We start from the raw sequence: 14626 nt of genomic DNA, 5'->3' as shown, positions 1-14626 counted from the left end.
TTGTTTTACGATAGTAGCAACAGAATCTAAAGTGCTTATCGGTGGCGGGTTCATATTACCTCATAAACATTAACCGAGGAGTCTTTAAAGGGATTTTGTACTCGCTGGAATGAGACATACCTTCAGTGAGGCAGCTTCAGTAAATTTTAGAGATTTATATTTCCTTTTTTCACAGAGCAGCATGTGTTATTTGGTTCTAGGCTAATGCTAACCTACGTCTGTGTCTGTAGAGGTTTATATCTTCAGTCTGTGTGTTATCCAGAGACTCACAAGCCCACTGGGGGGTTTTTATAAGAAGGATCAGTTCCCCTCAATTGTTATGTGTCTTTGCCTATTTATTACCGTTGTGAAGTCAGTTGCGTGTGCCCCCCTGCTTTAAAAAAAAAAAAAAAAACCTATACAAAAACCTTTGTGCCAGGCTCGGTTGGGGGCCTGTGATGCCATGACAACACTCAGCTTCTGAGACTGTCTTTACACATCTCGGTGGGGAGATCGCCAGGGAAACCTCGCTGACTCACCACAGAAGGATTTTGACTCAAAGAAGAGCTCAGTTATTCACTCCTAAATATTTTTCTTCCTTTCGGAATGAACATCATAATAAAAGTTTAACACTTTCTAAAGCTCAAAGGGAAAACTGCCACGAGACCGAAATGAACCAAAGAATTTACAATATTTGCTCTCCGTGTTTGTTTTTGCGCAAAAAACACAATAAACTCTACATTCACACATTGTAGACTCACATTGTCCTTTATAGTGTCTTCATGTGTCATGGAGAAGATAATAGCGCGGTTAATTTTTTTTCAAGATGGAATGAAAACAAGTTTATAAAATAATAAAAGGCACTAGGCCAACTGATAAGGATGGACTTTGTACTTCCAGCAAACTCATCTCTGGTTTTAATCAGATATGGTAATGATACACTGTTAGGCATAAACTCCAGGATGAGCTGAATTTGATTACCAGCTGTGACATCATGACAGGATTTATGATCATATTAGATTGTGCACGTGTACTGTGCACGGTCTGACACAACTATGTAAGCTTCAATCACGGGTTTGTACATATGATCAAAACTAGAGGGCACACGGATAAGACCTACGTCCACCAAAGTGAACTCAGCCTTAGCTAATGTGAACCTAGGTGGCGCTAGAGAAGCTCTATTATGTTTCTGTATGTCTCAAGAGGACGGCGCCGTGTAATTTTAGGAAAAATGATGCTTGTTTTAAAGTGAAGGGTCAAAAGAGGCATAAAGTTCCTCGACAAGTTGCTGCATATTATGGTCCAAATCAAAGTTTTTCGGTCCAAAATGATGGAGGGTCACACGGGCCGTTGCAGTGGAATGATCAGGGTGCTTTCAGTTCCTTTCAGTGTGAGCTCCAGCTGTGCCATAAAACCTGAAATGTGGTGGATGTTTGTCAAGGATTCAATAATCTCCTTCTAGTTCTACGTTTGTCTCCATGTGCTCCTGAGGGAAATATCAGACTATTTAGCTTGTTAGCTCATTGCTAATGTTGTCGTTTTGTGCAGGTGGTATTCAATCATTTTTGATTTTGTGGGAGCTTTTTCACTGGGAAAAAATATTTACTGAAATTGAACTGAGGAGCTCAGCGAGATTACATCAAAGTGGTTAAGTAGCAGGCCGTAAAACCAAAACGGTGAGCTTAAAACTCTGAAATGTTTGTGGAGTTGAGAAAACTGCAGCCGCCATCACGCATATTTGATGCACTTTTAACATAAAAGTAGTTTCATCTTGAAATTACTTTCTTCAAATTTGAACACTTTATAAAAGATATGTAATCTCACCAAAAAAAAGACAAGCAAAGAAAAAGGAATTCCTCCTAAATTAAACACCATTTGATCGCTTGCTTGGTGTTTTTCATGACGCTGCAGCTGGTGGGACGTATATGAAGCATCGACTCGTAACAGATGTGTATGTCATCTGGTGAGGTTTGCTCGGGATGAAATAGCGGTATCTAGGTTCTCTATCTCTTTACTCCAAACACAGCAGCGCTTACGGTTATTTATGATCGTCTGACAAATTCCTTAAACTTCTGCAAACCTACTGGTTCCTTGGCAGACACCTGCTTCACCGGGAGGTAAGATATGTTCTCATGTTTATAAGTTACGACACGGTGAATCATTGGAAGGCCTCCTAGAGAAAATGGGATTCTCTATATAGGTGGCAATGAATCTAAGTAACAAAGTATTAATAAAACAGTCTTACACATTTCAGCAACTCTGAAGTACTTGAGATTAGAAATACCAATGGTATCACGTGTCTATGTATGTATCTGTCTCGCTCTCTCTCTCTCTCTATATATCTATATTTATACAGTATAAATATATATATTTGTGGTATAGAATATATTTTGGACGACAAAAAAATATTTTCTGTAGGCTTGTTCATTCAAAAGAAAATGAATACTATGGAAGGATTGAAAATGAAAAAGATGCAATAACTCAAAACATTACTAACTTTTAGAAATTAAAAAAAAAACCATTTAATCCAAATTGACAAAACTGTTTTTCATAATAATATTTAACAAACAAACAAATAACTTAAAAAAAACATTCCCAGTGGTATCTGTTAACTTTCATTTCAAGGCAATTTCCAAATATTTATATACGATGACAGACAACTAGGGCTGTATTCTTTAGCTTGTAGCACGATAGGCTACATCTGATCAGTGAAGGTCTTCCTTTCTAATTAGGAAGTCCACAGGTGCCTCTCGAAATCCCTGCTCACATCGTTTTTTTGTAAATTCAGCATTATGTCGTGCCTTCAAGGGAATCGTATCAGATCTCATCAAATTATAGAAATGTTCACACACGTTATTGCAGCAAATACATTCCCTGATGACTAAACTTAATCCTTGTCCGTTGTCCTGATGCTCCTTGGTAATCTTATTAGAGGGCAGTTGTGCCAATATCTGTAACCCTCTAATGAGAATCTTGGTAGCAAAGATACTCAGTTCTGTACACTGAAAGGGTTCTGCTCTTTTTACCTCTCTACTAGGGTGATGATAAACTTGCATGTGCTCTTTCCTGGAGGGAATGTAGGATGAGGGAGTTGGTCTATGCATTGCCTTTGGTGCCGTATTTCAACTACCCAGTGATTTAATGAGGCAGCGGGTGTCATGTGGATAACCCTAACTTCCTCACTTAGCATTCAAATTAAATTTTTTTTTGGAAAACTACAATTATTGGCAGCACGGTAGTGCAGTGGTTAGCACTGTCGCCTCACAGCAAGAAGGTTGCGGGTTCGAGCACGGCATCTTTCTTTGTGGAGTCTGCATGTTTTCCCTGTGCCAGCGTGGGTTCTCTCTGGTACTCCAGCTTCCTCCCACAATCCAAAGACATGCAAATGGGGACTAGGCTGCTCCAGCCTCCCCGAAACCCTTAACAGGATAAGCAGGAGACAATGGATGGACTACAATTATTATTGATTTTTTTACTTTTGGCGTCTTGGTGGAGGGTATCCTTGTGATTTCTGAGATGTTGGTAGGAATCTGCACACCCTTTCCTCGAGTTGACCTGGGACTAGAGGACGACAGATGACGGTTCATTGCTTTTCACCGGTCATCTCAACAGCCCTGCATTGGATAAAATGTGTGTGTGTGTGTGTGTGTGTGTGTGTGTGGGGGGGGGGGGTGCCAACAAGTTAACCCTTAACCTTAACCCTAACCACTGTTTTAACTGGAGCCACAGCTTTTGTCCCTATTTGGACACGCTGTCTCCAATTAACTGGTCCTGTCTGGTTTGTGTTCCCAAAAGTGGCTTCAGTCATGCTACTTCAATATTATCCACACTTTAACCTTTTTGCTTCGGATTCACCAAACTGCCTGGAATAATCCCTGAAGAAGAAACTGTTTGATTGTTTATCCTGTCTTCAAAGGAGGTTAACACCAGCAGAGCAGCATCTGTCTGAGATGTCAGGACTCCACATCATGGTGGACGCTTACTGACTCGGGCGGTTGACCTTTTGGACTTTCTGGCGGAGATTTAAATCCTGCTGCTCACAGAGGCTAAGGTGCATTGAAAAAAACAACAACTTTATTTCAATGGAATAAAACCGGAGACAGTGTATATTTTGATTCCCCATTTAAATTAAAAGGTGTATTCTGATTGAAGTTACACATATTCATTTGTCAAGGACACGGTAAAGAAAGGTCAAGGCCTTTGTCCGTGCAGAGAGAGGGTTACGACATAGGTCAGACTTTACTGTATGTGCTGCAGCTCTGCCCTGTCGACTCTGGATGCACAAGAGAGTAGGTGTGAGTGTGTGAATGGGTGTGTAAGGCCATCTGTTTTCATACTGAAAGGAGGAAAACAATGAAACCAAATTAGACTACGTCCTACGAGACAATCTTTTGGGATATTGGACTTCCCTATCATATAGTAGCTCTCATTATACCACCCATGTCTATGGGGTAGACATTGTGCTTGGTGCACAACTCGGATTACGTAATGAAAAGTGACCATAAATGCCCCTACATATGGTCTCCGTAGATTTTATGGGTGTAGTTGGAGAACAATGGTTGAAAATACGGTAGAAATAACATTCTCAAATATTAATTCTATAAGGAGTGTCAGAGTTTCATTTTCTGTCCAGTTCTAAATAAAAATGTCCTTGTAATATCACGAGAACAAAACTCATCATACATTCATTGGAAACCACGGTTCCAATTTGTGCACATCACCATTTACCTCATCATATTTTGGCTTCCTCATCAGCGGTGTATTGTTGACTCACGTCTATGAGCACGTATAGATGCAAAATGAATTGCAAACCTCCACAAATATAGTCATGAAAATGACTCGCTAAGCTCCCAGGTCATTTCAACCTCAGCTCAATTATGCCACGGGACAAGACTTACAGGGCATATTTAGCAGAGATTTCTGATGAGAAATAGAGCGTAACTTGTTGTACATTTCAGAGTACTTCAGCCCTATTTTTATATAAGAGCTATAACCCCGGAAAATGTGATTATGGCTCCAGGGTTTCTTATCTCGCAAACAATAGACTTAATATCAGTTCAATGACAGGTCACACATGCACATTCAAAGTAGGAGGTGCTGGTCTTAGCAAGTCAAAACATCAAGAATAAAAAGTTGTCAGCCGCCATGAAAAGGGACCACAAACTCCTGCAAAAAACCTGCAGAATAATACATAGTTTATCTATCCATATTCAATCGATGCATTAGTTTGTGCCGAGACTACACTGAAGCCTGAATTTAGTCCATCTTTCCTGACTTTCAAATTTGTACTCCAAACTCTGGACAAAACATTCTTTTCTGCCTCAGTGATGAGTTCAGCGTGACGGCTTGCATGATTGGCTTCATGCTGGTCATATTGATTTACAGTATCTTTATTATCTTTCTCCATCATTGGTTGGTGTTTGAGTGTATACCACCAAGTTACACCGCGCCCTTAGTCTCCACAGGGTTCTGTCTGGAGTCCTTCTCTGTCTATCGTCATTAATCAATCAATGATGAGCAGAGTAGCACAGTGACAGTGAACAACGCTCTTGGACTCAGCTCTCAGTCTTCACTGTCATATCTTACGGTTCACACTATTAGTTTTTCAGTTTTTAGAGTAAACAAGATTTCCACATGAAAAATTATACTGTAATGGCTGTAAAGTGCGATACCAAAAAAAAAAAAAACCCCAACCTGAAAACCCTTTTTTAAGTTTAAATTTGGTAATAACTGTACTTTGTGTAGTTTGCAGGTATTTGCTCTTTAAGAATTTACTTTCCTGATCAAACTTTTGTTCTTTTGTTGACTTTGCGAAGGCTCATCTTTCTCTGATACCTTCACCATGTGTTTGTTCTTCCCGTCCTCTGGTATCATTGCTTCACCCGCATCGTTGTAGGCAATCAAAGATACTAGAGGAGTAACTCTTTGTGCTGAGACAAGATTTTTCAACACAAACATGGAGCCAAACAATGGGTCATTAATCATGATATGTAGTAATTTTTAATACCCAATTTACAAGCCAAACAAGAGGGACCATCTCGCTGCTCTCATGGGTATGTTGTCTGAGGTGGTGACCTTTCTCTACTCAGACTGTGCAAGTAGATGAAGGGTGAACTGCTGCTGAATGCTGTCTTTTCCTATTGATACGCGTAGGCGAAGAGTTTACACTGAATGTAACTGCACAAAAGGATATACTGAGGTTTTATGGGCAAGCAACTCAAACAATTTGGGCTGTATTTAGAGCAAAATAAGAGGAAAATCAATTTGAACACCAGCTAACCCCAGTTTACTGAAAAGGAATCCCTTCTACCCCAAAATGAAGTCAGTCAGATCCTCCGATCAGTCGATAGCGGCCTGGTGGTGAATCTAGCAGCAGACTCATTTATTGGCTGTGAAACTGAGGAAGAAATGCCTGGAAGAACTGACCTAACAAAGTTTTAAAATATGGTTCCTGAAAGACCCAGAGATCCAGGCAGATTAAAGATTGGCACCGAGCAACATATTCCAGCATCTAGCTGCGTTGGGAGGTATATGATATGCCCTGTGGCAGGATGTTGAGGCTGGTTTCACCTATCAACATGTGCTGTGGTACAAGGAAACAACAACAGAAGGAATGGCTATCAGCAGAGACCATGCAGAAGATGGAGACACGACAAAAGAAAAAGGAAACAGTGAACTAATGACAATGAAAGAGCAGTGACAGTGTCTGCACAAGCTGAGTATACGTTAAGTCCACGGGGAGCTAACATTCTGAGACAAAAGGCACATCAACAGAGCTTGGCAGCAGAGGCAGGGAAAGCCTCAGTCTATGGAAAAAAAAACGACATGACACCATGAAAATGCCTGTGGGAAATTATGTCAGACATCAAACTAATTAAGGATGGAAGCAGACAGATCATTATACTGAAAAAGGGTAAATTGATACATTAAAAAAACACTGGAAAAATGTAACAAAAACAAAACAAAAACAAATGAACATAGAGTCCCATTTACACACTCCAGAAAATCCCCCTCTCCACAGGCTTTCATTGTGGGATAATTTTAAAGTCTCACTATGTGATAAAGACCATTGTACAAATGTCTTGATTAAATCAGCTAACTGTGTAATTTATGGCGTTCTCGTTCACTCCTGAACATGTAAAAACACAAACATTTGAATTACAGCAGGGGTTGGGCCTCCCCAGGGGAGCTCCAGAACGTTTCAGAGGAGGACCAGTGAATAGAGGTGTAAGAATATTGGAGAGCGCTCACACTACGTGATCCGGACCATGCCCAAGTGACGTTCATCACTTGTTGGTTTGACTTGTGCGAGAGCACCACGGTTTGCTTTCCTGGGCTGAGCATGGGTGGAAAAGGTGGAGTACATCTCGAGACATGTGCATGTACATGTGACAGTGACGTGTAGCGATGGAGCAAACCCGGTAGACGTGGCGGTGAATTGTCCAGGTATGACGTCCAAGTGCGATTAAAGCGTGAGAACATTTTTTTTTACGCACTATTAGTGTGCTGCCTGCTGATCGCTGTAGCAAAGCAACGATTTGAAGTGCAAACTTGTCACCTCTCAGTGCTGTGTGTGCCAGTGTGTGAACAGCGGAGCCTGACATGGAAGTTGATTCTCACTTCTGTCCCATCTTGCTCCAGTAATGGAATATAAAATCAGATCAGCCGGATTCCTCACCAGATATCAGGCTTGTACAGCACGCTCATGTTAAGAGAAAAATGAGTGCATGCAGAGCGGAGAAGTGTCTATCTGTGTATATTCTCAGGACATGCAGTTTTTAGGTACTTTGTGTACTCTGCAGTTACATACAACAGCAATATTAAGCTAGCTTGAGTAAAATTACCATCCCGTCAGGAAGTAATGGAGAAACTGGATCTAAATGCAGACAGCAGCCAAAGGGAGTGCAAACAAAACTTATTACAAAAAGGCAAAGTGAAACACAGCGACTTCAAAGTCCAATGGAAGAAAACAAAATATCAACTGAAAGAGTCAACAGGCTCAAGTCCTGGACATGCTAGGACACAAAGTACCAAGGAAAAGAAGTACAACGCAAGGATGAAACACCAAGGACTGACAGGAAATACGGAGGAGCAGGGAACATGACACGGAGGGTGACCACGACAGCGCAAGGATGAAACACCAAGGACTGACAGGAAATACGGAGGAGCAGGGAACATGACACGGAGGGTGACCACGACAACACAAGGATGAAACACCAAGGACTGATGGGGAAAACATAGAGGTGACAGGAATACAATATGGAGGGTGACCATGACAACAACAGTGAAAGTGACCCGACAAGAGACAATGGGAAACACTGAGATTAAATACATGAGGAAACAAGACACAGGTGGCACAATCATACAGATGTGGGACACGTGAGGTAATCACAGCAGGGAGCACACAGGAAGATGAGGCCTGAACTTCAAAATAAAACAGGGACTAAAGACAGACCAAGACAAAAGGGAGCACACAGGAAGACAGGACACTAACCACAATATAAAACAGGAAATCAAGACACAGACCATGAAACATCCATGGGATCAGATAACATAACAGTGAACCTATAGAGCTGTTAAGTATCAGACAAATCTAAAAGTACTGTAATGTAAGGTGCCTTATTCAAAGCTTTCAACACCTTTTAAACTTTAAAATCCACCGAATTAAACACTAATATCACGCTACATGCTAGTATGAATTGGTCTTAGGGAAACTAGTGTGCGTCATTATCTGGTTTCCAGCAAAACTTGAGCATTCATGTATAAAGGACTCTGTACTTGAGGACTCAAGAGGTTGTTGTTGAAACATATTTTTGCTGATTTATTAAGATTTCTAATCAAAATGTTTCAATTAATCAAAATTAATGTGCCAGCATTTATGAAAGGTGGTGTTTTTAGCAGATCCACCGACTTATCACGTGGTGGATCGTGCTGCAAATATTTTGGTGTTGGATAACATTTGTCTCAATAAAGAACTGAGCTCAATTTAAAGTCGTGGGGTGCACTCACTCGGGCCTGTTTGCTTTGTACTGTTCTGAAGCCCGACAGTCCTTCTCCCGACAAACTCAGAGCTCAGTGGTGTTTGCAGTCCTCTGTAGCACTACGTGACTGAGCAGGTGGCTTTCCCAGACTGGACTCTAGAACTGTACGTTCACTACTTGGTTTAAGGCTCATTATTTTGTTGACAGTGTCTTACCTCTGAAATCCTTTACACGCGCTGGGTTGTCAGGTTTTGTCCATATTTCATGCAACTGGGCTGAAGATCACCTGTAACTGGTCGTCTGGACACAGCGTGGAGCGATCACGCTGTTAACAGAAACTGGACTTTGGGGGACAAATGAAATACAGCACTCAACACATTTCCTTTGAGTGTGCCCCTTCAGTAGTTCATACAGTGCATAAATACGTATACCAGCATTTGAATTCTTTTTGGGATGGAAGGGGAAGTGGGTACCATTTGTTGCCAAGGTAGTGTTAAAGCTGTTTTACCATTGTTATTCTGAGTGTGGAGGGACTTCACCCTTTGATTAAAAGACAATACGAGGAATTGGGACACAGTTGTTCATGATCTGACATTAGATCTTTGTGGCAGCGAGAGATCAGATCGTACAATAGAACAAGACGTCAGAGGTTTATCCTATGATTGGATTCTCTTTTTTTTCCAATGGGGGAAAAAAAAGAGGAATTTGCTGCCAATGCACGCGAAATACACATTAACGCAGAAGTTGCTGATCAACTGTGGAGCTTTCCACTGAAAAAGCAAGTTTTGGTTTATTTAACCATATAATTCAGTTAATAGGTCACATTCACTCAAAGTCACCTTTTAAAATCCCTTTGAACTCAAGAGAAAAAGAATTGCAAAAGAATTTCACACTAATACTGCGGACAAAAGACTGTTAGTAAGGATTCCCCTTGCTCTTCCCAACCCCACGCCCTCGATAGGCTGTGGCTTCCCCTTTGGCTTCACAGCGTGACATTGTGTCACACTCTTAATATGCATTTAATGAACACCGATTCTGACATCAGGCTGACCTTTTTGATTGTTGCTAATTTATAAAACATATGGTTAGAGAAAAATACCTATACCAGCACACAAAAGGTTTTATATAATTCATTTATGTAATAATAATTATTAAAGCGTGGTTATTTAATAATCAGCGATGCTATCCATATTTGTATCCATGCTAAGTGATACGTCATCATCAAATGTAGATTTTATTGAAAAACTGCTGTTTTATGTATATAATTTGTCATAGCCTGACCGCCCCTCCACTACACAGCGGAAGCTGTCTTTGTTCATCAACAGCAAATGTCACCGGAGCGAATCAAGGGGGGAATTCCCTTTAGAAAAAGAGTTAAAATAAAGTGAGACAACCAATGTTTTCACACAACACTGCTCTTTAAAGAGACTCCACCTCATCTAACTTTCAAAAACATGAATGAAAAATAGCTAAAATTGTGAGCATTAGGGCAAATGCACCATCTGCGTCTGGGCCTGTCTTATGTATTAGTGTAAATTTTCTATCTATGTTTGCATTTTTATGTGGAATGTTTTATTTCATTTTACTTTATCTGTGCTGTGGTGAAGTCTTGTTCCTTCCTGACGGGAGACAACTGGTGGAATAATTAAGTGTTTATTAATGCACACTGTCCTGAAAATAAAAAGAAATCAAATCTTTAAAAACTAATCAGTGTGTGTGTGCGTGCGTGCGTGTGCGTGCGTGTGCGTGCGTGTGCGTGCGTGCGTGTGTGTGTGTGTGTGTGTGTGTGTGTGAGAGAGACGCCAAAGCTTCCCAGCTTCTGCCTGCTGGGAAATGTGAAAGCTCTTCTCGTTCCCTTCCCATGCCTCCATGCCTCCTGTCTCTGTGAGAGGCGCTGGTGATGGACGTCGGGGTCTTTGATGTGGTAAAAATTAGGGACTAGAACAATAAGGAGGAATTCTGGGCAACCGGCATGTTGGACAATGTCCCATGCTGTTTACACAGTTCATAGTAATGATCAGTGAGGGTATTATGAGGAGAAGCTCCTGGGTGTGCATGAGAGTTACATCAGGGACTTGGGTTCCTCTTAAGTGGCCTTGTGGTTGGAGGAACTGCCCTTGAAGCACATGGGGACTCCTGTTGGCGCATCTGTGTTAATAGGCAACTGATGGTCTCAAGTGGCCTTAAACAAGGTTCCACATCCCTGCCAGCTCCTGGCCTGACGTAAGAAAAAGCCTATTTCCCCTAACGGGATTAATAAATATTACAGTAGCCTATTATTTACAGTGCCTCTATTGTAGCATTTGATTGAAACCAGCAGGCAAGTTGTGGAGGCACCCTCCTTAAAGAGTTTAAGATCCGGCGGAAACACTTTGAAACTGCATTATCACATTAAAAGGCAGAAGAGTGTCTTTTAAGGACAGTTCCAATTTTCTTTTATATTTTGTCACCATTCAAATCCTTTGCAAATGAATGCATTTAAGCAGCTACATTTCTCAATCGGTGCAGTCACATTACATCAGTTTGCAGTATGAGTACATTTTCTATATCTCTGATGATGGAGGTGTCTTCTGCATTATGAAGATATGAACAAATACGCACGAGCAGGGTATCTCATGTAATCAGAGACTTGGTCTAAGGGTAAGACTGTACAGTCTTACATACTGTGACTAGTTTCCATGCAACACTAAGAGTAAGTAATGTTTGTGTATTCAAACTGTGCGGGTTTGTGCCGTAGCAGCTGGTCCGGCATTAAACAGAGGAACAGTTGATGAGGAAACTTCACAGATATTTATTGTCATGACGCGGCTGTTGGGCGACAACAGGAAGTCTGACATCAGAGAGTAGAAAAAAAGGATTTTATTTGATTAAATAAACAAACAATAAATAATGTCCAGGGGACAAACACCAAAATGTGTCACTGTGTAAGTCAGCTGACTTCCTGAGCGTCATTTCATCCCTGTTTAGTTTATAGGAATGAGGAGGTCATTTTTCACTTTCCTATATTCTTACAGCAGAAATAAAGCAGATATGCTTTTTAAGTAGTTGCTGGGACATTGAAACTGTTACCAGTTCATGCAGCAGTCACTCCTTTGGTATAATTTATGTTCTTTTAATTTCCTTTGCCACTTTATCTGACCACTGAAATCGATTGTGTAAAGAAATTGTGTAAGGTTACCCTGTAAACTCCTCCCTAAACTGCAGATAGACAGACAAATATATCAAATTACAAGCATTTCCTAAATGCCAGAGTGTCAGCATTAAATCTTTCATACAAAGCAACAGTGGAAATCACCGATGACGGATAATCAGTGGGAGGTCGACTGGGAACTGAAGTAGGAGTTCGTTGGTGGCAATGGGGCAGGTGTTGGCTACAAAGACACAGGATCTTCTCACAAAGTGCTTGTCCCAGGGGTGCAAAAGGACTCTCCTGTCTCCTATTCTGTAGTTGCCACTGCCTTATCAAGGGAAGGAAATAATCTGGGAGCTGCTTCCCTGCATTGTGTATTATTGTTCCCCCTAGTAAGAGGAGGCTGCATTATTCAGCAGCAGGAATATAATGCTTAGGGGTGGCTCAAGGTGAGGTTGTTTGCACTTTCGAGGAATGGTTTGAAGTAAAAAGAAATAAACAGAAGAAGTTGAGAAAAGATGAAGGATGTATTGTAAGTATAAACTGTTGATTAAAGAGGCAGCAAAGTCTCTCCGAAAAGGAATGGATTTGCTGAGACTTTCAGTGGCCCCCCCTTTTTATGCAAATTGCTCCTCAGGGTGCAACATTTGGCACTTCATAAAACCCCTCTGTGTTTTAACCTCCAGCCATAAATATCTGTCACTCCACCTGAAATTCATTGAACAGCTGAGTTGTGCATCTGCATAGCAAGAGCCTTTCCTATTCATTTCCACTGGCAAAGAAGTGTGCCAAAAAACACACTTGGCCAACTTAGAAGAGGATGTCCTTTTACACGTCTTGGACAGATAGCAACACTTGACACTTAACTATCTATCTGGATGTTATACGTGATAGCCACTCAATTTACTTTTAATAGCAAGTGCAAGAACACATGGATGACTCAATATCCCTATGTGCACGGTAATCCTCGGAGCTGAGCACCGTTTGGTCTTTGCTAAGCTTTTGGAAGTGCTTTTAAATGGTTGGACGGTGAAAGCTGTATTACTGTTCTCTGCTACATGACATACTGAGCATGCACTTGCTACCGAATAGATCTGTAACCTGAACAACACTTCCCTCTGAAAGCTTCACTGTTTCCTCTGTCTGTCAGCTATGAGCCTTTCAGCAAGGTCTTTTTGTGTGTGTGTGTGTGTGTGTGTGTGTGTGTGTGTGCGTGCACGCGCAGCTTATCATGCTACACAACCCGTCCAAAAACAATAAATAAAGTCACAGCATTGTCTGTGTCTGCCTGCCTGCCTGCTGGTTGAATGGGGTTAGAGGGGTGCAGTCTTGAAGTCATTACTCTGAATGTCACTTCATTCGATGCAGCTCAACCCTCTCAAATGCAAAACCTCTCATGTAATCATGTCACTAATTCGGAAAGTGATACAAGCTCATAAAAATCTGCAGGCAACAAGTGGCTTGTACCTCAGGACATAAAACACAATGACTGCTTTAGTCCACCTTTGCCTCTTTGAATGAGGGCAGGTCACAATATAAATATCACCAAGTGTGATTATAAAATCCTCTGGTATTTGAAAAGGTCAGTTCTTCTCCTTCTTTATTGAAACCACTGATGGGATGTTGGTTCTTTTTCTTTAGCCACAGTGATGAAAAGATCTGCAACCGTTTTTAATGTGGTTTCCAACGAAACCCCCCATAGTGAGGAATAAAAGCTATTGAGACAGCTCAGGTCAGTTGAAAAGGGATCAAATGTGTGAGCAGAAGGCTGTTTCAAACCTACATATTAATGAGGACACACTGCCAAGAGGCTGTTTCTGCAGCATCTGAAATGCAGGATGTGAAAAGCTTAAACCCAGATAAACAGTCAGCTGAGCTCTGGACAAAGAAAAAAAACCTGCTTAATATTTTCAGTGCATCCCTGGATACCAGTTTAAACATTATTCATGCGGACATCATAAATGTAGAAGTGATGATCAGTTATCCGAGGCCTTGCCAGTGCAAACAGTCACTCATTTCCAGGCCATAGGTTCATTGACGAGAGTATAGTTATTCATTTCCGAGTCATATGTCATTCATGAGTGTCCGTCAAAATGGCAGGGTGGAGGAGACTGAGTCATTTTGGGTCAAAGCAAGCTGTGACGACATCTCGCCTCCCCTGCTTTGATTGGAGCAACATCAATCCTCTTATAAATCTGGGGGGGTCAGGTTGCTCAACTAAAGGCCATATCTGAATCCTGAACTCTCCTACATGCATACGTGTTAACATAGGTTTGCATAACTTTTCTTTTCCGTAGAGCATTGTGCACAATGGGTTTAAGACAGCAGTTGTCGCGTCCACATCACAACCTTTCAGGCATGGGGCCAGTCATTGTGACAGGCTTCTGCCAAGTTGAAATCTTGACGCCGTTGGTTGGCTTGTTTACTTTGGAACGTGTGATAGCTTCCTGTCTCAGGGTTGTGAGTGCTGCAAGAAAAAAAAAAATCAACTTATTCAGCCATTGTGTTATCTATGAATACATCAGCATCGTAGTGA

This window comes from Aulostomus chinensis, chromosome 5 (assembly GCF_037954235.1).
Source record: "Aulostomus chinensis isolate RoL2024-O1b breed Wild chromosome 5, RoL_Achi_v1.0, whole genome shotgun sequence".
Taxonomy (NCBI): Eukaryota; Metazoa; Chordata; class Actinopteri; order Syngnathiformes; family Aulostomidae; genus Aulostomus; species Aulostomus chinensis.
Note: the sequence above shows the minus strand (reverse complement) of the source record.